General features: G+C 51.3%; 28 non-coding genes across 28 annotated transcripts; all 28 read right to left on the reverse strand.

Moving 5' to 3' along the window:
* Positions 1-1,197: 1,197 nt before the first annotated feature.
* Positions 1,198-1,362, reverse strand: LOC148996877 (U1 spliceosomal RNA). Its single transcript, XR_016150545.1, has one exon. It is a non-coding gene; the product is annotated as a U1 spliceosomal RNA (small nuclear RNA).
* A 338-nt stretch (positions 1,363-1,700) lies between these two features.
* LOC148996878 (U2 spliceosomal RNA) lies at positions 1,701-1,891 on the reverse strand. Its single transcript, XR_016149162.1, has one exon. It is a non-coding gene; the product is annotated as a U2 spliceosomal RNA (small nuclear RNA).
* Positions 1,892-3,004: 1,113 nt separating this feature from the next.
* LOC148996879 (U1 spliceosomal RNA) lies at positions 3,005-3,169 on the reverse strand. The gene has a single exon (XR_016150547.1). It is a non-coding gene; the product is annotated as a U1 spliceosomal RNA (small nuclear RNA).
* Positions 3,170-3,508: 339 nt separating this feature from the next.
* Positions 3,509-3,699, reverse strand: LOC148996880 (U2 spliceosomal RNA). The gene has a single exon (XR_016149163.1). It is a non-coding gene; the product is annotated as a U2 spliceosomal RNA (small nuclear RNA).
* A 1,113-nt stretch (positions 3,700-4,812) lies between these two features.
* Positions 4,813-4,977, reverse strand: LOC148996881 (U1 spliceosomal RNA). The gene has a single exon (XR_016150548.1). It is a non-coding gene; the product is annotated as a U1 spliceosomal RNA (small nuclear RNA).
* Positions 4,978-5,315: 338 nt separating this feature from the next.
* LOC148996882 (U2 spliceosomal RNA) lies at positions 5,316-5,506 on the reverse strand. Its single transcript, XR_016149164.1, has one exon. It is a non-coding gene; the product is annotated as a U2 spliceosomal RNA (small nuclear RNA).
* Positions 5,507-6,619: 1,113 nt separating this feature from the next.
* LOC148996883 (U1 spliceosomal RNA) lies at positions 6,620-6,784 on the reverse strand. Its single transcript, XR_016150549.1, has one exon. It is a non-coding gene; the product is annotated as a U1 spliceosomal RNA (small nuclear RNA).
* A 338-nt stretch (positions 6,785-7,122) lies between these two features.
* Positions 7,123-7,313, reverse strand: LOC148996884 (U2 spliceosomal RNA). Its single transcript, XR_016149165.1, has one exon. It is a non-coding gene; the product is annotated as a U2 spliceosomal RNA (small nuclear RNA).
* A 1,113-nt stretch (positions 7,314-8,426) lies between these two features.
* On the reverse strand, positions 8,427-8,591 carry LOC148996885 (U1 spliceosomal RNA). The gene has a single exon (XR_016150550.1). It is a non-coding gene; the product is annotated as a U1 spliceosomal RNA (small nuclear RNA).
* Positions 8,592-8,929: 338 nt separating this feature from the next.
* LOC148996886 (U2 spliceosomal RNA) lies at positions 8,930-9,120 on the reverse strand. The gene has a single exon (XR_016149167.1). It is a non-coding gene; the product is annotated as a U2 spliceosomal RNA (small nuclear RNA).
* A 1,113-nt stretch (positions 9,121-10,233) lies between these two features.
* Positions 10,234-10,398, reverse strand: LOC148996887 (U1 spliceosomal RNA). The gene has a single exon (XR_016150551.1). It is a non-coding gene; the product is annotated as a U1 spliceosomal RNA (small nuclear RNA).
* Positions 10,399-10,737: 339 nt separating this feature from the next.
* On the reverse strand, positions 10,738-10,928 carry LOC148996888 (U2 spliceosomal RNA). The gene has a single exon (XR_016149168.1). It is a non-coding gene; the product is annotated as a U2 spliceosomal RNA (small nuclear RNA).
* Positions 10,929-12,041: 1,113 nt separating this feature from the next.
* On the reverse strand, positions 12,042-12,206 carry LOC148996889 (U1 spliceosomal RNA). Its single transcript, XR_016150552.1, has one exon. It is a non-coding gene; the product is annotated as a U1 spliceosomal RNA (small nuclear RNA).
* A 338-nt stretch (positions 12,207-12,544) lies between these two features.
* On the reverse strand, positions 12,545-12,735 carry LOC148996890 (U2 spliceosomal RNA). The gene has a single exon (XR_016149170.1). It is a non-coding gene; the product is annotated as a U2 spliceosomal RNA (small nuclear RNA).
* Positions 12,736-13,845: 1,110 nt separating this feature from the next.
* LOC148996891 (U1 spliceosomal RNA) lies at positions 13,846-14,010 on the reverse strand. Its single transcript, XR_016150553.1, has one exon. It is a non-coding gene; the product is annotated as a U1 spliceosomal RNA (small nuclear RNA).
* A 339-nt stretch (positions 14,011-14,349) lies between these two features.
* On the reverse strand, positions 14,350-14,540 carry LOC148996892 (U2 spliceosomal RNA). Its single transcript, XR_016149171.1, has one exon. It is a non-coding gene; the product is annotated as a U2 spliceosomal RNA (small nuclear RNA).
* Positions 14,541-15,653: 1,113 nt separating this feature from the next.
* LOC148996893 (U1 spliceosomal RNA) lies at positions 15,654-15,818 on the reverse strand. Its single transcript, XR_016150554.1, has one exon. It is a non-coding gene; the product is annotated as a U1 spliceosomal RNA (small nuclear RNA).
* A 338-nt stretch (positions 15,819-16,156) lies between these two features.
* On the reverse strand, positions 16,157-16,347 carry LOC148996894 (U2 spliceosomal RNA). Its single transcript, XR_016149172.1, has one exon. It is a non-coding gene; the product is annotated as a U2 spliceosomal RNA (small nuclear RNA).
* Positions 16,348-17,460: 1,113 nt separating this feature from the next.
* On the reverse strand, positions 17,461-17,625 carry LOC148996895 (U1 spliceosomal RNA). Its single transcript, XR_016150555.1, has one exon. It is a non-coding gene; the product is annotated as a U1 spliceosomal RNA (small nuclear RNA).
* A 338-nt stretch (positions 17,626-17,963) lies between these two features.
* On the reverse strand, positions 17,964-18,154 carry LOC148996896 (U2 spliceosomal RNA). Its single transcript, XR_016149173.1, has one exon. It is a non-coding gene; the product is annotated as a U2 spliceosomal RNA (small nuclear RNA).
* Positions 18,155-19,264: 1,110 nt separating this feature from the next.
* On the reverse strand, positions 19,265-19,429 carry LOC148996897 (U1 spliceosomal RNA). The gene has a single exon (XR_016150556.1). It is a non-coding gene; the product is annotated as a U1 spliceosomal RNA (small nuclear RNA).
* A 338-nt stretch (positions 19,430-19,767) lies between these two features.
* LOC148996898 (U2 spliceosomal RNA) lies at positions 19,768-19,958 on the reverse strand. Its single transcript, XR_016149175.1, has one exon. It is a non-coding gene; the product is annotated as a U2 spliceosomal RNA (small nuclear RNA).
* Positions 19,959-21,071: 1,113 nt separating this feature from the next.
* On the reverse strand, positions 21,072-21,236 carry LOC148996899 (U1 spliceosomal RNA). The gene has a single exon (XR_016150558.1). It is a non-coding gene; the product is annotated as a U1 spliceosomal RNA (small nuclear RNA).
* A 338-nt stretch (positions 21,237-21,574) lies between these two features.
* On the reverse strand, positions 21,575-21,765 carry LOC148996900 (U2 spliceosomal RNA). Its single transcript, XR_016149182.1, has one exon. It is a non-coding gene; the product is annotated as a U2 spliceosomal RNA (small nuclear RNA).
* Positions 21,766-22,874: 1,109 nt separating this feature from the next.
* On the reverse strand, positions 22,875-23,039 carry LOC148996901 (U1 spliceosomal RNA). Its single transcript, XR_016150559.1, has one exon. It is a non-coding gene; the product is annotated as a U1 spliceosomal RNA (small nuclear RNA).
* A 338-nt stretch (positions 23,040-23,377) lies between these two features.
* On the reverse strand, positions 23,378-23,568 carry LOC148996902 (U2 spliceosomal RNA). The gene has a single exon (XR_016149183.1). It is a non-coding gene; the product is annotated as a U2 spliceosomal RNA (small nuclear RNA).
* Positions 23,569-24,681: 1,113 nt separating this feature from the next.
* Positions 24,682-24,846, reverse strand: LOC148996903 (U1 spliceosomal RNA). Its single transcript, XR_016150560.1, has one exon. It is a non-coding gene; the product is annotated as a U1 spliceosomal RNA (small nuclear RNA).
* A 340-nt stretch (positions 24,847-25,186) lies between these two features.
* Positions 25,187-25,377, reverse strand: LOC148996904 (U2 spliceosomal RNA). The gene has a single exon (XR_016149184.1). It is a non-coding gene; the product is annotated as a U2 spliceosomal RNA (small nuclear RNA).
* Positions 25,378-26,144: the final 767 nt, after the last annotated feature.

The raw sequence follows: 26,144 nt of genomic DNA on the forward strand, positions 1-26,144 counted from the left end.
CGAGACCAAGTCCAACAAGAGGCGATCGCTGTCTCAGACGTCCGACCAGACCACTAGATCTTAGCCAAAAGGCCGAGAAGCGATGACGCAGCGACGCCGAGGCGGGGGAGCCGGCAAAGGCCACGCCCACCTGGGCCGCGGCGAGAGGGTCTAAGGTCGCCGGCAAACAAGCTCAGCTCAGATTGGTTGACACCGAAAATGGATCACAACAGAGTGCACAGCACGACACTCTGGAGTGCAACCTGGGATTTTGGATCATCAACATTCCGCCTTAAAAGTGAGCGGGCAGACCAAAGCGTCCGTGGTAGAGACTTGAAACTCTGAGGGATGGTAGGACCGGCCCGGTACTACAACCTCACCAAGGCTCGCCCCGATCGGCCCCAAGGTGGCGCTGCAGCGATCAAAAGTACGAAATGGCTCGTAACTCCTCGACCGTCGGTCGCAGACCCAAGTGTCTTACATCACCGGAATCCTTGGCTCGAGCCGAACAAGATGCATGCCTCGGATTGGGTGGTCGCGCTGGCGAGATTTTCGGGTATTTTGGATTTTCTGAAAAACCTACTTTTGCACACTAGTCCTAGGTTTTTTGCCCGATCTGACCCAAACCGGTGCAGAAAGATTCTCTGGAGTCCGACTGCCAACAGGGATCGGGAAACAGTTGGAATTTCCATCCACGTTGGCGACGGTACGCCAAAACGTTGGGGGTGGGCGAGGCGGGCTTTACTTAAACGGCTATAACTCTCCAACGGAATGAGACAATTGCACCCAACTCGGTACACCTGTGTACGGGCTCAGCCCGTGGTCACGTGAAGAGGAATGCGGCGACTGGCCACTTGGTGGCGCTGTAAACAGAAAAAAACACAACATGGGTGGCTGTATATCACGTGACGTTTCACACGTGCACAATGTTTTCATAGCACATGATAGAACTCCTCATTCCGAACAACTTTGCCTCCAGGACAACTGCTGTGAACCAAGTCGTCCGTCAAATATTGGAGACTATTTGAAGAATTGAGGAGAAAAAAGAAAACCCTCCTCACACAGACCGGTCCTAGACTGTTTCGTATCTCTCGAGCAACCGCCGCAGTTCAACTCTCTGGACTGCCTCTGGATATTGAAGAAGTGGAGAAAAAAAAACAAAAAACAAAAGAACCTCAAGTGGAGCTTTAACAATCTGCCCTTTTAACCAGTGTTGTCCAGGGGAGAGCGCGAACGCAGTCCCCCACTACCATAAATTATGCAGTCGAGATTCCCACATTTGGGGAATTCGCAGGGGTCAGCACAACCCAGAGTGCAATGGCCGAGCCTCGCCCTGGGTGAACCACCTTCCTGATCATGGTGTCTCCCCTGCCAGGTAAGTATGAATTCCCAGGCCTTCAGTCAGAAGCACCCTGCCCCTCTCCCCAATCCTCACCAGCGGTTTGCCAGTCAAAAAAGGGGCTTTTTTTTTTTTTTTTTTTTTTGCACGCTCCGCATCCGGCTCCATGAGCCATAAATGTACATAATGCGCCGTCCCCGAATAGTGGACGGATCAGATGTTAAACTGACAGAGGAACAGGGGTTCCTTTTTGTCTTGTTTTTACACCACAATTCTACCCAGGCTAGTATAGCACATGATCACCTACAACACCCACTCACACTAGCTCCATTATCACCTTCTGCCACACAAGACCACTACATTTCTTTCATTGAACACTTTAGGAGGGTGCACCGTTCCCAGAAGTACTGCAATACCGGGTCGATGCGTGGAGTGGACGGAGCAAGCCCCTATGCCATCTCCCAGGACCAAAAATCAATTTAATATGTGGTGCCCGGGTAGGGCACGTATCAGATATTAAACTGATAAGAACAGATACTACACTTGATCTTAGCCAAAAGGCCGAGAAGCGATGACGCAGCGACGCCGAGGCGGGGGAGCCGGCAAAGGCCACGCCCACCTGGGCCGCGGCGAGAGGGTCTAAGGTCGCCGGCAAACAAGCTCAGCTCAGATTGGTTGACACCGAAAATGGATCACAACAGAGTGCACAGCACGACACTCTGGAGTGCAACCTGGGATTTTGGATCATCAACATTCCGCCTTAAAAGTGAGCGGGCAGACCAAAGCGTCCGTGGTAGAGACTTGAAACTCTGAGGGATGGTAGGACCGGCCCGGTACTACAACCTCACCAAGGCTCGCCCCGATCGGCCCCAAGGTGGCGCTGCAGCGATCAAAAGTACGAAATGGCTCGTAACTCCTCGACCGTCGGTCGCAGACCCAAGTGTCTTACATCACCGGAATCCTTGGCTCGAGCCGAACAAGATGCATGCCTCGGATTGGGTGGTCGCGCTGGCGAGATTTTCGGGTATTTTGGATTTTCTGAAAAACCTACTTTTGCACACTAGTCCTAGGTTTTTTGCCCGATCTGACCCAAACCGGTGCAGAAAGATTCTCTGGAGTCTGACTGCCAACAGGGATCGGGAAACAGTTGGAATTTCCATCCACGTTGGCGACGGTACGCCAAAACGTTGGGGGTGGGCGAGGCGGGCTTTACTTAAACGGCTATAACTCTCCAACGGAATGAGACAATTGCACCCAACTCGGTACACCTGTGTACGGGCTCAGCCCGTGGTCACGTGAAGAGGAATGCGGCGACTGGCCACTTGGTGGCGCTGTAAACAGAAAAAAACACAACATGGGTGGCTGTATATCACGTGACGTTTCACACGTGCACAATGTTTTCATAGCACATGATAGAACTCCTCATTCCGAACAACTTTGCCTCCAGGACAACTGCTGTGAACCAAGTCGTCCGTCAAATATTGGAGACTATTTGAAGAATTGAGGAGAAAAAAGAAAACCCTCCTCACACAGACCGGTCCTAGACTGTTTCGTATCTCTCGAGCAACCGCCGCAGTTCAACTCTCTGGACTGCCTCTGGATATTGAAGAAGTGGAGAAAAAAAAACAAAAAACAAAAGAACCTCAAGTGGAGCTTTAACAATCTGCCCTTTTAACCAGTGTTGTCCAGGGGAGAGCGCGAACGCAGTCCCCCACTACCATAAATTATGCAGTCGAGATTCCCACATTTGGGGAATTCGCAGGGGTCAGCACAACCCAGAGTGCAATGGCCGAGCCTCGCCCTGGGTGAACCACCTTCCTGATCATGGTGTCTCCCCTGCCAGGTAAGTATGAATTCCCAGGCCTTCAGTCAGAAGCACCCTGCCCCTCTCCCCAATCCTCACCAGCGGTTTGCCAGTCAAAAAAGGGGCTTTTTTTTTTTTTTTTTTTTTTTGCACGCTCCGCATCCGGCTCCATGAGCCATAAATGTACATAATGCGCCGTCCCCGAATAGTGGACGGATCAGATGTTAAACTGACAGAGGAACAGGGGTTCCTTTTTGTCTTGTTTTTACACCACAATTCTACCCAGGCTAGTATAGCACATGATCACCTACAACACCCACTCACACTAGCTCCATTATCACCTTCTGCCACACAAGACCACTACATTTCTTTCATTGAACACTTTAGGAGGGTGCACCGTTCCCAGAAGTACTGCAATACCGGGTCGATGCGTGGAGTGGACGGAGCAAGCCCCTATGCCATCTCCCAGGACCAAAAATCAATTTAATATGTGGTGCCCGGGTAGGGCACGTATCAGATATTAAACTGATAAGAACAGATACTACACTTGATCTTAGCCAAAAGGCCGAGAAGCGATGACGCAGCGACGCCGAGGCGGGGGAGCCGGCAAAGGCCACGCCCACCTGGGCCGCGGCGAGAGGGTCTAAGGTCGCCGGCAAACAAGCTCAGCTCAGATTGGTTGACACCGAAAATGGATCACAACAGAGTGCACAGCACGACACTCTGGAGTGCAACCTGGGATTTTGGATCATCAACATTCCGCCTTAAAAGTGAGCGGGCAGACCAAAGCGTCCGTGGTAGAGACTTGAAACTCTGAGGGATGGTAGGACCGGCCCGGTACTACAACCTCACCAAGGCTCGCCCCGATCGGCCCCAAGGTGGCGCTGCAGCGATCAAAAGTACGAAATGGCTCGTAACTCCTCGACCGTCGGTCGCAGACCCAAGTGTCTTACATCACCGGAATCCTTGGCTCGAGCCGAACAAGATGCATGCCTCGGATTGGGTGGTCGCGCTGGCGAGATTTTCGGGTATTTTGGATTTTCTGAAAAACCTACTTTTGCACACTAGTCCTAGGTTTTTTGCCCGATCTGACCCAAACCGGTGCAGAAAGATTCTCTGGAGTCTGACTGCCAACAGGGATCGGGAAACAGTTGGAATTTCCATCCACGTTGGCGACGGTACGCCAAAACGTTGGGGGTGGGCGAGGCGGGCTTTACTTAAACGGCTATAACTCTCCAACGGAATGAGACAATTGCACCCAACTCGGTACACCTGTGTACGGGCTCAGCCCGTGGTCACGTGAAGAGGAATGCGGCGACTGGCCACTTGGTGGCGCTGTAAACAGAAAAAAACACAACATGGGTGGCTGTATATCACGTGACGTTTCACACGTGCACAATGTTTTCATAGCACATGATAGAACTCCTCATTCCGAACAACTTTGCCTCCAGGACAACTGCTGTGAACCAAGTCGTCCGTCAAATATTGGAGACTATTTGAAGAATTGAGGAGAAAAAAGAAAACCCTCCTCACACAGACCGGTCCTAGACTGTTTCGTATCTCTCGAGCAACCGCCGCAGTTCAACTCTCTGGACTGCCTCTGGATATTGAAGAAGTGGAGAAAAAAAAACAAAAAACAAAAGAACCTCAAGTGGAGCTTTAACAATCTGCCCTTTTAACCAGTGTTGTCCAGGGGAGAGCGCGAACGCAGTCCCCCACTACCATAAATTATGCAGTCGAGATTCCCACATTTGGGGAATTCGCAGGGGTCAGCACAACCCAGAGTGCAATGGCCGAGCCTCGCCCTGGGTGAACCACCTTCCTGATCATGGTGTCTCCCCTGCCAGGTAAGTATGAATTCCCAGGCCTTCAGTCAGAAGCACCCTGCCCCTCTCCCCAATCCTCACCAGCGGTTTGCCAGTCAAAAAAGGGGCTTTTTTTTTTTTTTTTTTTTTTGCACGCTCCGCATCCGGCTCCATGAGCCATAAATGTACATAATGCGCCGTCCCCGAATAGTGGACGGATCAGATGTTAAACTGACAGAGGAACAGGGGTTCCTTTTTGTCTTGTTTTTACACCACAATTCTACCCAGGCTAGTATAGCACATGATCACCTACAACACCCACTCACACTAGCTCCATTATCACCTTCTGCCACACAAGACCACTACATTTCTTTCATTGAACACTTTAGGAGGGTGCACCGTTCCCAGAAGTACTGCAATACCGGGTCGATGCGTGGAGTGGACGGAGCAAGCCCCTATGCCATCTCCCAGGACCAAAAATCAATTTAATATGTGGTGCCCGGGTAGGGCACGTATCAGATATTAAACTGATAAGAACAGATACTACACTTGATCTTAGCCAAAAGGCCGAGAAGCGATGACGCAGCGACGCCGAGGCGGGGGAGCCGGCAAAGGCCACGCCCACCTGGGCCGCGGCGAGAGGGTCTAAGGTCGCCGGCAAACAAGCTCAGCTCAGATTGGTTGACACCGAAAATGGATCACAACAGAGTGCACAGCACGACACTCTGGAGTGCAACCTGGGATTTTGGATCATCAACATTCCGCCTTAAAAGTGAGCGGGCAGACCAAAGCGTCCGTGGTAGAGACTTGAAACTCTGAGGGATGGTAGGACCGGCCCGGTACTACAACCTCACCAAGGCTCGCCCCGATCGGCCCCAAGGTGGCGCTGCAGCGATCAAAAGTACGAAATGGCTTGTAACTCCTCGACCGTCGGTCGCAGACCCAAGTGTCTTACATCACCGGAATCCTTGGCTCGAGCCGAACAAGATGCATGCCTCGGATTGGGTGGTCGCGCTGGCGAGATTTTCGGGTATTTTGGATTTTCTGAAAAACCTACTTTTGCACACTAGTCCTAGGTTTTTTGCCCGATCTGACCCAAACCGGTGCAGAAAGATTCTCTGGAGTCCGACTGCCAACAGGGATCGGGAAACAGTTGGAATTTCCATCCACGTTGGCGACGGTACGCCAAAACGTTGGGGGTGGGCGAGGCGGGCTTTACTTAAACGGCTATAACTCTCCAACGGAATGAGACAATTGCACCCAACTCGGTACACCTGTGTACGGGCTCAGCCCGTGGTCACGTGAAGAGGAATGCGGCGACTGGCCACTTGGTGGCGCTGTAAACAGAAAAAAACACAACATGGGTGGCTGTATATCACGTGACGTTTCACACGTGCACAATGTTTTCATAGCACATGATAGAACTCCTCATTCCGAACAACTTTGCCTCCAGGACAACTGCTGTGAACCAAGTCGTCCGTCAAATATTGGAGACTATTTGAAGAATTGAGGAGAAAAAAGAAAACCCTCCTCACACAGACCGGTCCTAGACTGTTTCGTATCTCTCGAGCAACCGCCGCAGTTCAACTCTCTGGACTGCCTCTGGATATTGAAGAAGTGGAGAAAAAAAAACAAAAAACAAAAGAACCTCAAGTGGAGCTTTAACAATCTGCCCTTTTAACCAGTGTTGTCCAGGGGAGAGCGCGAACGCAGTCCCCCACTACCATAAATTATGCAGTCGAGATTCCCACATTTGGGGAATTCGCAGGGGTCAGCACAACCCAGAGTGCAATGGCCGAGCCTCGCCCTGGGTGAACCACCTTCCTGATCATGGTGTCTCCCCTGCCAGGTAAGTATGAATTCCCAGGCCTTCAGTCAGAAGCACCCTGCCCCTCTCCCCAATCCTCACCAGCGGTTTGCCAGTCAAAAAAGGGGCTTTTTTTTTTTTTTTTTTTTTTGCACGCTCCGCATCCGGCTCCATGAGCCATAAATGTACATAATGCGCCGTCCCCGAATAGTGGACGGATCAGATGTTAAACTGACAGAGGAACAGGGGTTCCTTTTTGTCTTGTTTTTACACCACAATTCTACCCAGGCTAGTATAGCACATGATCACCTACAACACCCACTCACACTAGCTCCATTATCACCTTCTGCCACACAAGACCACTACATTTCTTTCATTGAACACTTTAGGAGGGTGCACCGTTCCCAGAAGTACTGCAATACCGGGTCGATGCGTGGAGTGGACGGAGCAAGCCCCTATGCCATCTCCCAGGACCAAAAATCAATTTAATATGTGGTGCCCGGGTAGGGCACGTATCAGATATTAAACTGATAAGAACAGATACTACACTTGATCTTAGCCAAAAGGCCGAGAAGCGATGACGCAGCGACGCCGAGGCGGGGGAGCCGGCAAAGGCCACGCCCACCTGGGCCGCGGCGAGAGGGTCTAAGGTCGCCGGCAAACAAGCTCAGCTCAGATTGGTTGACACCGAAAATGGATCACAACAGAGTGCACAGCACGACACTCTGGAGTGCAACCTGGGATTTTGGATCATCAACATTCCGCCTTAAAAGTGAGCGGGCAGACCAAAGCGTCCGTGGTAGAGACTTGAAACTCTGAGGGATGGTAGGACCGGCCCGGTACTACAACCTCACCAAGGCTCGCCCCGATCGGCCCCAAGGTGGCGCTGCAGCGATCAAAAGTACGAAATGGCTCGTAACTCCTCGACCGTCGGTCGCAGACCCAAGTGTCTTACATCACCGGAATCCTTGGCTCGAGCCGAACAAGATGCATGCCTCGGATTGGGTGGTCGCGCTGGCGAGATTTTCGGGTATTTTGGATTTTCTGAAAAACCTACTTTTGCACACTAGTCCTAGGTTTTTTGCCCGATCTGACCCAAACCGGTGCAGAAAGATTCTCTGGAGTCCGACTGCCAACAGGGATCGGGAAACAGTTGGAATTTCCATCCACGTTGGCGACGGTACGCCAAAACGTTGGGGGTGGGCGAGGCGGGCTTTACTTAAACGGCTATAACTCTCCAACGGAATGAGACAATTGCACCCAACTCGGTACACCTGTGTACGGGCTCAGCCCGTGGTCACGTGAAGAGGAATGCGGCGACTGGCCACTTGGTGGCGCTGTAAACAGAAAAAAACACAACATGGGTGGCTGTATATCACGTGACGTTTCACACGTGCACAATGTTTTCATAGCACATGATAGAACTCCTCATTCCGAACAACTTTGCCTCCAGGACAACTGCTGTGAACCAAGTCGTCCGTCAAATATTGGAGACTATTTGAAGAATTGAGGAGAAAAAAGAAAACCCTCCTCACACAGACCGGTCCTAGACTGTTTCGTATCTCTCGAGCAACCGCCGCAGTTCAACTCTCTGGACTGCCTCTGGATATTGAAGAAGTGGAGAAAAAAAAACAAAAAACAAAAGAACCTCAAGTGGAGCTTTAACAATCTGCCCTTTTAACCAGTGTTGTCCAGGGGAGAGCGCGAACGCAGTCCCCCACTACCATAAATTATGCAGTCGAGATTCCCACATTTGGGGAATTCGCAGGGGTCAGCACAACCCAGAGTGCAATGGCCGAGCCTCGCCCTGGGTGAACCACCTTCCTGATCATGGTGTCTCCCCTGCCAGGTAAGTATGAATTCCCAGGCCTTCAGTCAGAAGCACCCTGCCCCTCTCCCCAATCCTCACCAGCGGTTTGCCAGTCAAAAAAGGGGCTTTTTTTTTTTTTTTTTTTTTTGCACGCTCCGCATCCGGCTCCATGAGCCATAAATGTACATAATGCGCCGTCCCCGAATAGTGGACGGATCAGATGTTAAACTGACAGAGGAACAGGGGTTCCTTTTTGTCTTGTTTTTACACCACAATTCTACCCAGGCTAGTATAGCACATGATCACCTACAACACCCACTCACACTAGCTCCATTATCACCTTCTGCCACACAAGACCACTACATTTCTTTCATTGAACACTTTAGGAGGGTGCACCGTTCCCAGAAGTACTGCAATACCGGGTCGATGCGTGGAGTGGACGGAGCAAGCCCCTATGCCATCTCCCAGGACCAAAAATCAATTTAATATGTGGTGCCCGGGTAGGGCACGTATCAGATATTAAACTGATAAGAACAGATACTACACTTGATCTTAGCCAAAAGGCCGAGAAGCGATGACGCAGCGACGCCGAGGCGGGGGAGCCGGCAAAGGCCACGCCCACCTGGGCCGCGGCGAGAGGGTCTAAGGTCGCCGGCAAACAAGCTCAGCTCAGATTGGTTGACACCGAAAATGGATCACAACAGAGTGCACAGCACGACACTCTGGAGTGCAACCTGGGATTTTGGATCATCAACATTCCGCCTTAAAAGTGAGCGGGCAGACCAAAGCGTCCGTGGTAGAGACTTGAAACTCTGAGGGATGGTAGGACCGGCCCGGTACTACAACCTCACCAAGGCTCGCCCCGATCGGCCCCAAGGTGGCGCTGCAGCGATCAAAAGTACGAAATGGCTCGTAACTCCTCGACCGTCGGTCGCAGACCCAAGTGTCTTACATCACCGGAATCCTTGGCTCGAGCCGAACAAGATGCATGCCTCGGATTGGGTGGTCGCGCTGGCGAGATTTTCGGGTATTTTGGATTTTCTGAAAAACCTACTTTTGCACACTAGTCCTAGGTTTTTTGCCCGATCTGACCCAAACCGGTGCAGAAAGATTCTCTGGAGTCTGACTGCCAACAGGGATCGGGAAACAGTTGGAATTTCCATCCACGTTGGCGACGGTACGCCAAAACGTTGGGGGTGGGCGAGGCGGGCTTTACTTAAACGGCTATAACTCTCCAACGGAATGAGACAATTGCACCCAACTCGGTACACCTGTGTACGGGCTCAGCCCGTGGTCACGTGAAGAGGAATGCGGCGACTGGCCACTTGGTGGCGCTGTAAACAGAAAAAAACACAACATGGGTGGCTGTATATCATGTGACGTTTCACACGTGCACAATGTTTTCATAGCACATGATAGAACTCCTCATTCCGAACAACTTTGCCTCCAGGACAACTGCTGTGAACCAAGTCGTCCGTCAAATATTGGAGACTATTTGAAGAATTGAGGAGAAAAAAGAAAACCCTCCTCACACAGACCGGTCCTAGACTGTTTCGTATCTCTCGAGCAACCGCCGCAGTTCAACTCTCTGGACTGCCTCTGGATATTGAAGAAGTGGAGAAAAAAAAACAAAAAACAAAAGAACCTCAAGTGGAGCTTTAACAATCTGCCCTTTTAACCAGTGTTGTCCAGGGGAGAGCGCGAACGCAGTCCCCCACTACCATAAATTATGCAGTCGAGATTCCCACATTTGGGGAATTCGCAGGGGTCAGCACAACCCAGAGTGCAATGGCCGAGCCTCGCCCTGGGTGAACCACCTTCCTGATCATGGTGTCTCCCCTGCCAGGTAAGTATGAATTCCCAGGCCTTCAGTCAGAAGCACCCTGCCCCTCTCCCCAATCCTCACCAGCGGTTTGCCAGTCAAAAAAGGGGCTTTTTTTTTTTTTTTTTTTTTTTGCACGCTCCGCATCCGGCTCCATGAGCCATAAATGTACATAATGCGCCGTCCCCGAATAGTGGACGGATCAGATGTTAAACTGACAGAGGAACAGGGGTTCCTTTTTGTCTTGTTTTTACACCACAATTCTACCCAGGCTAGTATAGCACATGATCACCTACAACACCCACTCACACTAGCTCCATTATCACCTTCTGCCACACAAGACCACTACATTTCTTTCATTGAACACTTTAGGAGGGTGCACCGTTCCCAGAAGTACTGCAATACCGGGTCGATGCGTGGAGTGGACGGAGCAAGCCCCTATGCCATCTCCCAGGACCAAAAATCAATTTAATATGTGGTGCCCGGGTAGGGCACGTATCAGATATTAAACTGATAAGAACAGATACTACACTTGATCTTAGCCAAAAGGCCGAGAAGCGATGACGCAGCGACGCCGAGGCGGGGGAGCCGGCAAAGGCCACGCCCACCTGGGCCGCGGCGAGAGGGTCTAAGGTCGCCGGCAAACAAGCTCAGCTCAGATTGGTTGACACCGAAAATGGATCACAACAGAGTGCACAGCACGACACTCTGGAGTGCAACCTGGGATTTTGGATCATCAACATTCCGCCTTAAAAGTGAGCGGGCAGACCAAAGCGTCCGTGGTAGAGACTTGAAACTCTGAGGGATGGTAGGACCGGCCCGGTACTACAACCTCACCAAGGCTCGCCCCGATCGGCCCCAAGGTGGCGCTGCAGCGATCAAAAGTACGAAATGGCTCGTAACTCCTCGACCGTCGGTCGCAGACCCAAGTGTCTTACATCACCGGAATCCTTGGCTCGAGCCGAACAAGATGCATGCCTCGGATTGGGTGGTCGCGCTGGCGAGATTTTCGGGTATTTTGGATTTTCTGAAAAACCTACTTTTGCACACTAGTCCTAGGTTTTTTGCCCGATCTGACCCAAACCGGTGCAGAAAGATTCTCTGGAGTCCGACTGCCAACAGGGATCGGGAAACAGTTGGAATTTCCATCCACGTTGGCGACGGTACGCCAAAACGTTGGGGGTGGGCGAGGCGGGCTTTACTTAAACGGCTATAACTCTCCAACGGAATGAGACAATTGCACCCAACTCGGTACACCTGTGTACGGGCTCAGCCCGTGGTCACGTGAAGAGGAATGCGGCGACTGGCCACTTGGTGGCGCTGTAAACAGAAAAAAACACAACATGGGTGGCTGTATATCACGTGACGTTTCACACGTGCACAATGTTTTCATAGCACATGATAGAACTCCTCATTCCGAACAACTTTGCCTCCAGGACAACTGCTGTGAACCAAGTCGTCCGTCAAATATTGGAGACTATTTGAAGAATTGAGGAGAAAAAAGAAAACCCTCCTCACACAGACCGGTCCTAGACTGTTTCGTATCTCTCGAGCAACCGCCGCAGTTCAACTCTCTGGACTGCCTCTGGATATTGAAGAAGTGGAGAAAAAAAAACAAAAAACAAAAGAACCTCAAGTGGAGCTTTAACAATCTGCCCTTTTAACCAGTGTTGTCCAGGGGAGAGCGCGAACGCAGTCCCCCACTACCATAAATTATGCAGTCGAGATTCCCACATTTGGGGAATTCGCAGGGGTCAGCACAACCCAGAGTGCAATGGCCGAGCCTCGCCCTGGGTGAACCACCTTCCTGATCATGGTGTCTCCCCTGCCAGGTAAGTATGAATTCCCAGGCCTTCAGTCAGAAGCACCCTGCCCCTCTCCCCAATCCTCACCAGCGGTTTGCCAGTCAAAAAAGGGGCTTTTTTTTTTTTTTTTTTTTTTGCACGCTCCGCATCCGGCTCCATGAGCCATAAATGTACATAATGCGCCGTCCCCGAATAGTGGACGGATCAGATGTTAAACTGACAGAGGAACAGGGGTTCCTTTTTGTCTTGTTTTTACACCACAATTCTACCCAGGCTAGTATAGCACATGATCACCTACAACACCCACTCACACTAGCTCCATTATCACCTTCTGCCACACAAGACCACTACATTTCTTTCATTGAACACTTTAGGAGGGTGCACCGTTCCCAGAAGTACTGCAATACCGGGTCGATGCGTGGAGTGGACGGAGCAAGCCCCTATGCCATCTCCCAGGACCAAAAATCAATTTAATATGTGGTGCCCGGGTAGGGCACGTATCAGATATTAAACTGATAAGAACAGATACTACACTTGATCTTAGCCAAAAGGCCGAGAAGCGATGACGCAGCGACGCCGAGGCGGGGGAGCCGGCAAAGGCCACGCCCACCTGGGCCGCGGCGAGAGGGTCTAAGGTCGCCGGCAAACAAGCTCAGCTCAGATTGGTTGACACCGAAAATGGATCACAACAGAGTGCACAGCACGACACTCTGGAGTGCAACCTGGGATTTTGGATCATCAACATTCCGCCTTAAAAGTGAGCGGGCAGACCAAAGCGTCCGTGGTAGAGACTTGAAACTCTGAGGGATGGTAGGACCGGCCCGGTACTACAACCTCACCAAGGCTCGCCCCGATCGGCCCCAAGGTGGCGCTGCAGCGATCAAAAGTACGAAATGGCTCGTAACTCCTCGACCGTCGGTCGCAGACCCAAGTGTCTTACATCACCGGAATCCTTGGCTCGAGCCGAACAAGATGCATGCCTCGGATTGGGTGGTCGCGCTGGCGAGATTTTCGGGTATTTTGGATTTTCTGAAAAACCTACTTTTGCACACTAGTCCTAGGTTTTTTGCCCGATCTGACCCAAACCGGTGCAGAAAGATTCTCTGGAGTCCGACTGCCAACAGGGATCGGGAAACAGTTGGAATTTCCATCCACGTTGGCGACGGTACGCCAAAACGTTGGGGGTGGGCGAGGCGGGCTTTACTTAAACGGCTATAACTCTCCAACGGAATGAGACAATTGCACCCAACTCGGTACACCTGTGTACGGGCTCAGCCCGTGGTCACGTGAAGAGGAATGCGGCGACTGGCCACTTGGTGGCGCTGTAAACAGAAAAAAACACAACATGGGTGGCTGAATATCACGTGACGTTTCACACGTGCACAATGTTTTCATACCACATGATAGAACTCCTCATTCCGAACAACTTTGCCTCCAGGACAACTGCTGTGAACTAAGTCGTCCGTCAAATATTGGAGACTATTTGAAGAATTGAGGAGAAAAAAGAAAACCCTCCTCACACAGACCGGTCCTAGACTGTTTCGTATCTCTCGAGCAACCGCCGCAGTTCAACTCTCTGGACTGCCTCTGGATATTGAAGAAGTGGAGAAAAAAAACAAAACAAAAGAACCTCAAGTGGAGCTTTAACAATCTGCCCTTTTAACCAGTGTTGTCCAGGGGAGAGCGCGAACGCAGTCCCCCACTACCATAAATTATGCAGTCGAGATTCCCACATTTGGGGAATTCGCAGGGGTCAGCACAACCCAGAGTGCAATGGCCGAGCCTCGCCCTGGGTGAACCACCTTCCTGATCATGGTGTCTCCCCTGCCAGGTAAGTATGAATTCCCAGGCCTTCAGTCAGAAGCACCCTGCCCCTCTCCCCAATCCTCACCAGCGGTTTGCCAGTCAAAAAAGGGGCTTTTTTTTTTTTTTTTTTTTTTTGCACGCTCCGCATCCGGCTCCATGAGCCATAAATGTACATAATGCGCCGTCCCCGAATAGTGGACGGATCAGATGTTAAACTGACAGAGGAACAGGGGTTCCTTTTTGTCTTGTTTTTACACCACAATTCTACCCAGGCTAGTATAGCACATGATCACCTACAACACCCACTCACACTAGCTCCATTATCACCTTCTGCCACACAAGACCACTACATTTCTTTCATTGAACACTTTAGGAGGGTGCACCGTTCCCAGAAGTACTGCAATACCGGGTCGATGCGTGGAGTGGACGGAGCAAGCCCCTATGCCATCTCCCAGGACCAAAAATCAATTTAATATGTGGTGCCCGGGTAGGGCACGTATCAGATATTAAACTGATAAGAACAGATACTACACTTGATCTTAGCCAAAAGGCCGAGAAGCGATGACGCAGCGACGCCGAGGCGGGGGAGCCGGCAAAGGCCACGCCCACCTGGGCCGCGGCGAGAGGGTCTAAGGTCGCCGGCAAACAAGCTCAGCTCAGATTGGTTGACACCGAAAATGGATCACAACAGAGTGCACAGCACGACACTCTGGAGTGCAACCTGGGATTTTGGATCATCAACATTCCGCCTTAAAAGTGAGCGGGCAGACCAAAGCGTCTGTGGTAGAGACTTGAAACTCTGAGGGATGGTAGGACCGGCCCGGTACTACAACCTCACCAAGGCTCGCCCCGATCGGCCCCAAGGTGGCGCTGCAGCGATCAAAAGTACGAAATGGCTCGTAACTCCTCGACCGTCGGTCGCAGACCCAAGTGTCTTACATCACCGGAATCCTTGGCTCGAGCCGAACAAGATGCATGCCTCGGATTGGGTGGTCGCGCTGGCGAGATTTTCGGGTATTTTGGATTTTCTGAAAAACCTACTTTTGCACACTAGTCCTAGGTTTTTTGCCCGATCTGACCCAAACCGGTGCAGAAAGATTCTCTGGAGTCCGACTGCCAACAGGGATCGGGAAACAGTTGGAATTTCCATCCACGTTGGCGACGGTACGCCAAAACGTTGGGGGTGGGCGAGGCGGGCTTTACTTAAACGGCTATAACTCTCCAACGGAATGAGACAATTGCACCCAACTCGGTACACCTGTGTACGGGCTCAGCCCGTGGTCACGTGAAGAGGAATGCGGCGACTGGCCACTTGGTGGCGCTGTAAACAGAAAAAAACACAACATGGGTGGCTGTATATCACGTGACGTTTCACACGTGCACAATGTTTTCATAGCACATGATAGAACTCCTCATTCCGAACAACTTTGCCTCCAGGACAACTGCTGTGAACCAAGTCGTCCGTCAAATATTGGAGACTATTTGAAGAATTGAGGAGAAAAAAGAAAACCCTCCTCACACAGACCGGTCCTAGACTGTTTCGTATCTCTCGAGCAACCGCCGCAGTTCAACTCTCTGGACTGCCTCTGGATATTGAAGAAGTGGAGAAAAAAAAACAAAAAACAAAAGAACCTCAAGTGGAGCTTTAACAATCTGCCCTTTTAACCAGTGTTGTCCAGGGGAGAGCGCGAACGCAGTCCCCCACTACCATAAATTATGCAGTCGAGATTCCCACATTTGGGGAATTCGCAGGGGTCAGCACAACCCAGAGTGCAATGGCCGAGCCTCGCCCTGGGTGAACCACCTTCCTGATCATGGTGTCTCCCCTGCCAGGTAAGTATGAATTCCCAGGCCTTCAGTCAGAAGCACCCTGCCCCTCTCCCCAATCCTCACCAGCGGTTTGCCAGTCAAAAAAGGGGCTTTTTTTTTTTTTTTTTTTTTTGCACGCTCCGCATCCGGCTCCATGAGCCATAAATGTACATAATGCGCCGTCCCCGAATAGTGGACGGATCAGATGTTAAACTGACAGAGGAACAGGGGTTCCTTTTTGTCTTGTTTTTACACCACAATTCTACCCAGGCTAGTATAGCACATGATCACCTACAACACCCACTCACACTAGCTCCATTATCACCTTCTGCCACACAAGACCACTACATTTCTTTCATTGAACACTTTAGGAGGGTGCACCGTTCCCAGAAGTACTGCAATACCGGGTCGATGCGTGGAGTGGACGGAGCAAGCCCCTATGCCATCTCCCAGGACCAAAAATCAATTTAATATGTGGTGCCCGGGTAGGGCACGTATCAGATATTAAACTGATAAGAACAGATACTACACTTGATCTTAGCCAAAAGGCCGAGAAGCGATGACGCAGCGACGCCGAGGCGGGGGAGCCGGCAAAGGCCACGCCCACCTGGGCCGCGGCGAGAGGGTCTAAGGTCGCCGGCAAACAAGCTCAGCTCAGATTGGTTGACACCGAAAATGGATCACAACAGAGTGCACAGCACGACACTCTGGAGTGCAACCTGGGATTTTGGATCATCAACATTCCGCCTTAAAAGTGAGCGGGCAGACCAAAGCGTCCGTGGTAGAGACTTGAAACTCTGAGGGATGGTAGGACCGGCCCGGTACTACAACCTCACCAAGGCTCGCCCCGATCGGCCCCAAGGTGGCGCTGCAGCGATCAAAAGTACGAAATGGCTCGTAACTCCTCGACCGTCGGTCGCAGACCCAAGTGTCTTACATCACCGGAATCCTTGGCTCGAGCCGAACAAGATGCATGCCTCGGATTGGGTGGTCGCGCTGGCGAGATTTTCGGGTATTTTGGATTTTCTGAAAAACCTACTTTTGCACACTAGTCCTAGGTTTTTTGCCCGATCTGACCCAAACCGGTGCAGAAAGATTCTCTGGAGTCCGACTGCCAACAGGGATTGGGAAACAGTTGGAATTTCCATCCACGTTGGCGACGGTACGCCAAAACGTTGGGGGTGGGCGAGGCGGGCTTTACTTAAACGGCTATAACTCTCCAACGGAATGAGACAATTGCACCCAACTCGGTACACCTGTGTACGGGCTCAGCCCGTGGTCACGTGAAGAGGAATGCGGCGACTGGCCACTTGGTGGCGCTGTAAACAGAAAAAAACACAACATGGGTGGCTGTATATCACGTGACGTTTCACACGTGCACAATGTTTTCATAGCACATGATAGAACTCCTCATTCCGAACAACTTTGCCTCCAGGACAACTGCTGTGAACCAAGTCGTCCGTCAAATATTGGAGACTATTTGAAGAATTGAGGAGAAAAAAGAAAACCCTCCTCACACAGACCGGTCCTAGACTGTTTCGTATCTCTCGAGCAACCGCCGCAGTTCAACTCTCTGGACTGCCTCTGGATATTGAAGAAGTGGAGAAAAAAAAACAAAAAACAAAAGAACCTCAAGTGGAGCTTTAACAATCTGCCCTTTTAACCAGTGTTGTCCAGGGGAGAGCGCGAACGCAGTCCCCCACTACCATAAATTATGCAGTCGAGATTCCCACATTTGGGGAATTCGCAGGGGTCAGCACAACCCAGAGTGCAATGGCCGAGCCTCGCCCTGGGTGAACCACCTTCCTGATCATGGTGTCTCCCCTGCCAGGTAAGTATGAATTCCCAGGCCTTCAGTCAGAAGCACCCTGCCCCTCTCCCCAATCCTCACCAGCGGTTTGCCAGTCAAAAAAGGGGCTTTTTTTTTTTTTTTTTTTTTTGCACGCTCCGCATCCGGCTCCATGAGCCATAAATGTACATAATGCGCCGTCCCCGAATAGTGGACGGATCAGATGTTAAACTGACAGAGGAACAGGGGTTCCTTTTTGTCTTGTTTTTACACCACAATTCTACCCAGGCTAGTATAGCACATGATCACCTACAACACCCACTCACACTAGCTCCATTATCACCTTCTGCCACACAAGACCACTACATTTCTTTCATTGAACACTTTAGGAGGGTGCACCGTTCCCAGAAGTACTGCAATACCGGGTCGATGCGTGGAGTGGACGGAGCAAGCCCCTATGCCATCTCCCAGGACCAAAAATCAATTTAATATGTGGTGCCCGGGTAGGGCACGTATCAGATATTAAACTGATAAGAACAGATACTACACTTGATCTTAGCCAAAAGGCCGAGAAGCGATGACGCAGCGACGCCGAGGCGGGGGAGCCGGCAAAGGCCACGCCCACCTGGGCCGCGGCGAGAGGGTCTAAGGTCGCCGGCAAACAAGCTCAGCTCAGATTGGTTGACACCGAAAATGGATCACAACAGAGTGCACAGCACGACACTCTGGAGTGCAACCTGGGATTTTGGATCATCAACATTCCGCCTTAAAAGTGAGCGGGCAGACCAAAGCGTCCGTGGTAGAGACTTGAAACTCTGAGGGATGGTAGGACCGGCCCGGTACTACAACCTCACCAAGGCTCGCCCCGATCGGCCCCAAGGTGGCGCTGCAGCGATCAAAAGTACGAAATGGCTCGTAACTCCTCGACCGTCGGTCGCAGACCCAAGTGTCTTACATCACCGGAATCCTTGGCTCGAGCCGAACAAGATGCATGCCTCGGATTGGGTGGTCGCGCTGGCGAGATTTTCGGGTATTTTGGATTTTCTGAAAAACCTACTTTTGCACACTAGTCCTAGGTTTTTTGCCCGATCTGACCCAAACCGGTGCAGAAAGATTCTCTGGAGTCTGACTGCCAACAGGGATCGGGAAACAGTTGGAATTTCCATCCACGTTGGCGACGGTACGCCAAAACGTTGGGGGTGGGCGAGGCGGGCTTTACTTAAACGGCTATAACTCTCCAACGGAATGAGACAATTGCACCCAACTCGGTACACCTGTGTACGGGCTCAGCCCGTGGTCACGTGAAGAGGAATGCGGCGACTGGCCACTTGGTGGCGCTGTAAACAGAAAAAAACACAACATGGGTGGCTGAATATCACGTGACGTTTCACACGTGCACAATGTTTTCATACCACATGATAGAACTCCTCATTCCGAACAACTTTGCCTCCAGGACAACTGCTGTGAACTAAGTCGTCCGTCAAATATTGGAGACTATTTGAAGAATTGAGGAGAAAAAAGAAAACCCTCCTCACACAGACCGGTCCTAGACTGTTTCGTATCTCTCGAGCAACCGCCGCAGTTCAACTCTCTGGACTGCCTCTGGATATTGAAGAAGTGGAGAAAAAAAACAAAACAAAAGAACCTCAAGTGGAGCTTTAACAATCTGCCCTTTTAACCAGTGTTGTCCAGGGGAGAGCGCGAACGCAGTCCCCCACTACCATAAATTATGCAGTCGAGATTCCCACATTTGGGGAATTCGCAGGGGTCAGCACAACCCAGAGTGCAATGGCCGAGCCTCGCCCTGGGTGAACCACCTTCCTGATCATGGTGTCTCCCCTGCCAGGTAAGTATGAATTCCCAGGCCTTCAGTCAGAAGCACCCTGCCCCTCTCCCCAATCCTCACCAGCGGTTTGCCAGTCAAAAAAGGGGCTTTTTTTTTTTTTTTTTTTTTTGCACGCTCCGCATCCGGCTCCATGAGCCATAAATGTACATAATGCGCCGTCCCCGAATAGTGGACGGATCAGATGTTAAACTGACAGAGGAACAGGGGTTCCTTTTTGTCTTGTTTTTACACCACAATTCTACCCAGGCTAGTATAGCACATGATCACCTACAACACCCACTCACACTAGCTCCATTATCACCTTCTGCCACACAAGACCACTACATTTCTTTCATTGAACACTTTAGGAGGGTGCACCGTTCCCAGAAGTACTGCAATACCGGGTCGATGCGTGGAGTGGACGGAGCAAGCCCCTATGCCATCTCCCAGGACCAAAAATCAATTTAATATGTGGTGCCCGGGTAGGGCACGTATCAGATATTAAACTGATAAGAACAGATACTACACTTGATCTTAGCCAAAAGGCCGAGAAGCGATGACGCAGCGACGCCGAGGCGGGGGAGCCGGCAAAGGCCACGCCCACCTGGGCCGCGGCGAGAGGGTCTAAGGTCGCCGGCAAACAAGCTCAGCTCAGATTGGTTGACACCGAAAATGGATCACAACAGAGTGCACAGCACGACACTCTGGAGTGCAACCTGGGATTTTGGATCATCAACATTCCGCCTTAAAAGTGAGCGGGCAGACCAAAGCGTCCGTGGTAGAGACTTGAAACTCTGAGGGATGGTAGGACCGGCCCGGTACTACAACCTCACCAAGGCTCGCCCCGATCGGCCCCAAGGTGGCGCTGCAGCGATCAAAAGTACGAAATGGCTCGTAACTCCTCGACCGTCGGTCGCAGACCCAAGTGTCTTACATCACCGGAATCCTTGGCTCGAGCCGAACAAGATGCATGCCTCGGATTGGGTGGTCGCGCTGGCGAGATTTTCGGGTATTTTGGATTTTCTGAAAAACCTACTTTTGCACACTAGTCCTAGGTTTTTTGCCCGATCTGACCCAAACCGGTGCAGAAAGATTCTCTGGAGTCCGACTGCCAACAGGGATCGGGAAACAGTTGGAATTTCCATCCACGTTGGCGACGGTACGCCAAAACGTTGGGGGTGGGCGAGGCGGGCTTTACTTAAACGGCTATAACTCTCCAACGGAATGAGACAATTGCACCCAACTCGGTACACCTGTGTACGGGCTCAGCCCGTGGTCACGTGAAGAGGAATGCGGCGACTGGCCACTTGGTGGCGCTGTAAACAGAAAAAAACACAACATGGGTGGCTGTATATCACGTGACGTTTCACACGTGCACAATGTTTTCATAGCACATGATAGAACTCCTCATTCCGAACAACTTTGCCTCCAGGACAACTGCTGTGAACCAAGTCGTCCGTCAAATATTGGAGACTATTTGAAGAATTGAGGAGAAAAAAGAAAACCCTCCTCACACAGACCGGTCCTAGACTGTTTCGTATCTCTCGAGCAACCGCCGCAGTTCAACTCTCTGGACTGCCTCTGGATATTGAAGAAGTGGAGAAAAAAAAACAAAAAACAAAAGAACCTCAAGTGGAGCTTTAACAATCTGCCCTTTTAACCAGTGTTGTCCAGGGGAGAGCGCGAACGCAGTCCCCCACTACCATAAATTATGCAGTCGAGATTCCCACATTTGGGGAATTCGCAGGGGTCAGCACAACCCAGAGTGCAATGGCCGAGCCTCGCCCTGGGTGAACCACCTTCCTGATCATGGTGTCTCCCCTGCCAGGTAAGTATGAATTCCCAGGCCTTCAGTCAGAAGCACCCTGCCCCTCTCCCCAATCCTCACCAGCGGTTTGCCAGTCAAAAAAGGGGCTTTTTTTTTTTTTTTTTTTTTTGCACGCTCCGCATCCGGCTCCATGAGCCATAAATGTACATAATGCGCCGTCCCCGAATAGTGGACGGATCAGATGTTAAACTGACAGAGGAACAGGGGTTCCTTTTTGTCTTGTTTTTACACCACAATTCTACCCAGGCTAGTATAGCACATGATCACCTACAACACCCACTCACACTAGCTCCATTATCACCTTCTGCCACACAAGACCACTACATTTCTTTCATTGAACACTTTAGGAGGGTGCACCGTTCCCAGAAGTACTGCAATACCGGGTCGATGCGTGGAGTGGACGGAGCAAGCCCCTATGCCATCTCCCAGGACCAAAAATCAATTTAATATGTGGTGCCCGGGTAGGGCACGTATCAGATATTAAACTGATAAGAACAGATACTACACTTGATCTTAGCCAAAAGGCCGAGAAGCGATGACGCAGCGACGCCGAGGCGGGGGAGCCGGCAAAGGCCACGCCCACCTGGGCCGCGGCGAGAGGGTCTAAGGTCGCAAACAAGCTCAGCTCAGATTGGTTGACACCGAAAATGGATCACAACAGAGTGCACAGCACGACACTCTGGAGTGCAACCTGGGATTTTGGATCATCAACATTCCGCCTTAAAAGTGAGCGGGCAGACCAAAGCGTCCGTGGTAGAGACTTGAAACTCTGAGGGATGGTAGGACCGGCCCGGTACTACAACCTCACCAAGGCTCGCCCCGATCGGCCCCAAGGTGGCGCTGCAGCGATCAAAAGTACGAAATGGCTCGTAACTCCTCGACCGTCGGTCGCAGACCCAAGTGTCTTACATCACCGGAATCCTTGGCTCGAGCCGAACAAGATGCATGCCTCGGATTGGGTGGTCGCGCTGGCGAGATTTTCGGGTATTTTGGATTTTCTGAAAAACCTACTTTTGCACACTAGTCCTAGGTTTTTTGCCCGATCTGACCCAAACCGGTGCAGAAAGATTCTCTGGAGTCTGACTGCCAACAGGGATCGGGAAACAGTTGGAATTTCCATCCACGTTGGCGACGGTACGCCAAAACGTTGGGGGTGGGCGAGGCGGGCTTTACTTAAACGGCTATAACTCTCCAACGGAATGAGACAATTGCACCCAACTCGGTACACCTGTGTACGGGCTCAGCCCGTGGTCACGTGAAGAGGAATGCGGCGACTGGCCACTTGGTGGCGCTGTAAACAGAAAAAAACACAACATGGGTGGCTGTATATCACGTGACGTTTCACACGTGCACAATGTTTTCATACCACATGATAGAACTCCTCATTCCGAACAACTTTGCCTCCAGGACAACTGCTGTGAACTAAGTCGTCCGTCAAATATTGGAGACTATTTGAAGAATTGAGGAGAAAAAAGAAAACCCTCCTCACACAGACCGGTCCTAGACTGTTTCGTATCTCTCGAGCAACCGCCGCAGTTCAACTCTCTGGACTGCCTCTGGATATTGAAGAAGTGGAGAAAAAAAAACAAAAAACAAAAGAACCTCAAGTGGAGCTTTAACAATCTGCCCTTTTAACCAGTGTTGTCCAGGGGAGAGCGCGAACGCAGTCCCCCACTACCATAAATTATGCAGTCGAGATTCCCACATTTGGGGAATTCGCAGGGGTCAGCACAACCCAGAGTGCAATGGCCGAGCCTCGCCCTGGGTGAACCACCTTCCTGATCATGGTGTCTCCCCTGCCAGGTAAGTATGAATTCCCAGGCCTTCAGTCAGAAGCACCCTGCCCCTCTCCCCAATCCTCACCAGCGGTTTGCCAGTCAAAAAAGGGGCTTTTTTTTTTTTTTTTTTTTTTGCACGCTCCGCATCCGGCTCCATGAGCCATAAATGTACATAATGCGCCGTCCCCGAATAGTGGACGGATCAGATGTTAAACTGACAGAGGAACAGGGGTTCCTTTTTGTCTTGTTTTTACACCACAATTCTACCCAGGCTAGTATAGCACATGATCACCTACAACACCCACTCACACTAGCTCCATTATCACCTTCTGCCACACAAGACCACTACATTTCTTTCATTGAACACTTTAGGAGGGTGCACCGTTCCCAGAAGTACTGCAATACCGGGTCGATGCGTGGAGTGGACGGAGCAAGCCCCTATGCCATCTCCCAGGACCAAAAATCAATTTAATATGTGGTGCCCGGGTAGGGCACGTATCAGATATTAAACTGATAAGAACAGATACTACACTTGATCTTAGCCAAAAGGCCGAGAAGCGATGACGCAGCGACGCCGAGGCGGGGGAGCCGGCAAAGGCCACGCCCACCTGGGCCGCGGCGAGAGGGTCTAAGGTCGCCGGCAAACAAGCTCAGCTCAGATTGGTTGACACCGAAAATGGATCACAACAGAGTGCACAGCACGACACTCTGGAGTGCAACCTGGGATTTTGGATCATCAACATTCCGCCTTAAAAGTGAGCGGGCAGACCAAAGCGTCCGTGGTAGAGACTTGAAACTCTGAGGGATGGTAGGACCGGCCCGGTACTACAACCTCACCAAGGCTCGCCCCGATCGGCCCCAAGGTGGCGCTGCAGCGATCAAAAGTACGAAATGGCTCGTAACTCCTCGACCGTCGGTCGCAGACCCAAGTGTCTTACATCACCGGAATCCTTGGCTCGAGCCGAACAAGATGCATGCCTCGGATTGGGTGGTCGCGCTGGCGAGATTTTCGGGTATTTTGGATTTTCTGAAAAACCTACTTTTGCACACTAGTCCTAGGTTTTTTGCCCGATCTGACCCAAACCGGTGCAGAAAGATTCTCTGGAGTCTGACTGCCAACAGGGATCGGGAAACAGTTGGAATTTCCATCCACGTTGGCGACGGTACGCCAAAACGTTGGGGGTGGGCGAGGCGGGCTTTACTTAAACGGCTATAACTCTCCAACGGAATGAGACAATTGCACCCAACTCGGTACACCTGTGTACGGGCTCAGCCCGTGGTCACGTGAAGAGGAATGCGGCGACTGGCCACTTGGTGGCGCTGTAAACAGAAAAAAACACAACATGGGTGGCTGTATATCACGTGACGTTTCACACGTGCACAATGTTTTCATACCACATGATAGAACTCCTCATTCCGAACAACTTTGCCTCCAGGACAACTGCTGTGAACTAAGTCGTCCGTCAAATATTGGAGACTATTTGAAGAATTGAGGAGAAAAAAGAAAACCCTCCTCACACAGACCGGTCCTAGACTGTTTCTCGTATCTCTCGAGCAACCGCCGCAGTTCAACTCTCTGGACTGCCTCTGGATATTGAAGAAGTGGAGAAAAAAAAACAAAACAAAAGAACCTCAAGTGGAGCTTTAACAATCTGCCCTTTTAACCAGTGTTGTCCAGGGGAGAGCGCGAACGCAGTCCCCCACTACCATAAATTATGCAGTCGAGATTCCCACATTTGGGGAATTCGCAGGGGTCAGCACAACCCAGAGTGCAATGGCCGAGCCTCGCCCTGGGTGAACCACCTTCCTGATCATGGTGTCTCCCCTGCCAGGTAAGTATGAATTCCCAGGCCTTCAGTCAGAAGCACCCTGCCCCTCTCCCCAATCCTCACCAGCGGTTTGCCAGTCAAAAAAGGGGCTTTTTTTTTTTTTTTTTTTTTTTTGCACGCTCCGCATCCGGCTCCATGAGCCATAAATGTACATAATGCGCCGTCCCCGAATAGTGGACGGATCAGATGTTAAACTGACAGAGGAACAGGGGTTCCTTTTTGTCTTGTTTTTACACCACAATTCTACCCAGGCTAGTATAGCACATGATCACCTACAACACCCACTCACACTAGCTCCATTATCACCTTCTGCCACACAAGACCACTACATTTCTTTCATTGAACACTTTAGGAGGGTGCACCGTTCCCAGAAGTACTGCAATACCGGGTCGATGCGTGGAGTGGACGGAGCAAGCCCCTATGCCATCTCCCAGGACCAAAAATCAATTTAATATGTGGTGCCCGGGTAGGGCACGTATCAGATATTAAACTGATAAGAACAGATACTACACTTGATCTTAGCCAAAAGGCCGAGAAGCGATGACGCAGCGACGCCGAGGCGGGGGAGCCGGCAAAGGCCACGCCCACCTGGGCCGCGGCGAGAGGGTCTAAGGTCGCCGGCAAACAAGCTCAGCTCAGATTGGTTGACACCGAAAATGGATCACAACAGAGTGCACAGCACGACACTCTGGAGTGCAACCTGGGATTTTGGATCATCAACATTCCGCCTTAAAAGTGAGCGGGCAGACCAAAGCGTCCGTGGTAGAGACTTGAAACTCTGAGGGATGGTAGGACCGGCCCGGTACTACAACCTCACCAAGGCTCGCCCCGATCGGCCCCAAGGTGGCGCTGCAGCGATCAAAAGTACGAAATGGCTCGTAACTCCTCGACCGTCGGTCGCAGACCCAAGTGTCTTACATCACCGGAATCCTTGGCTCGAGCCGAACAAGATGCATGCCTCGGATTGGGTGGTCGCGCTGGCGAGATTTTCGGGTATTTTGGATTTTCTGAAAAACCTACTTTTGCACACTAGTCCTAGGTTTTTTGCCCGATCTGACCCAAACCGGTGCAGAAAGATTCTCTGGAGTCTGACTGCCAACAGGGATCGGGAAACAGTTGGAATTTCCATCCACGTTGGCGACGGTACGCCAAAACGTTGGGGGTGGGCGAGGCGGGCTTTACTTAAACGGCTATAACTCTCCAACGGAATGAGACAATTGCACCCAACTCGGTACACCTGTGTACGGGCTCAGCCCGTGGTCACGTGAAGAGGAATGCGGCGACTGGCCACTTGGTGGCGCTGTAAACA

Source organism: Pimephales promelas, chromosome 2, assembly GCF_988280905.1.
Source record: "Pimephales promelas chromosome 2, fPimPro1.hap1.1, whole genome shotgun sequence".
NCBI lineage: Eukaryota > Metazoa > Chordata > Actinopteri > Cypriniformes > Leuciscidae > Pimephales > Pimephales promelas.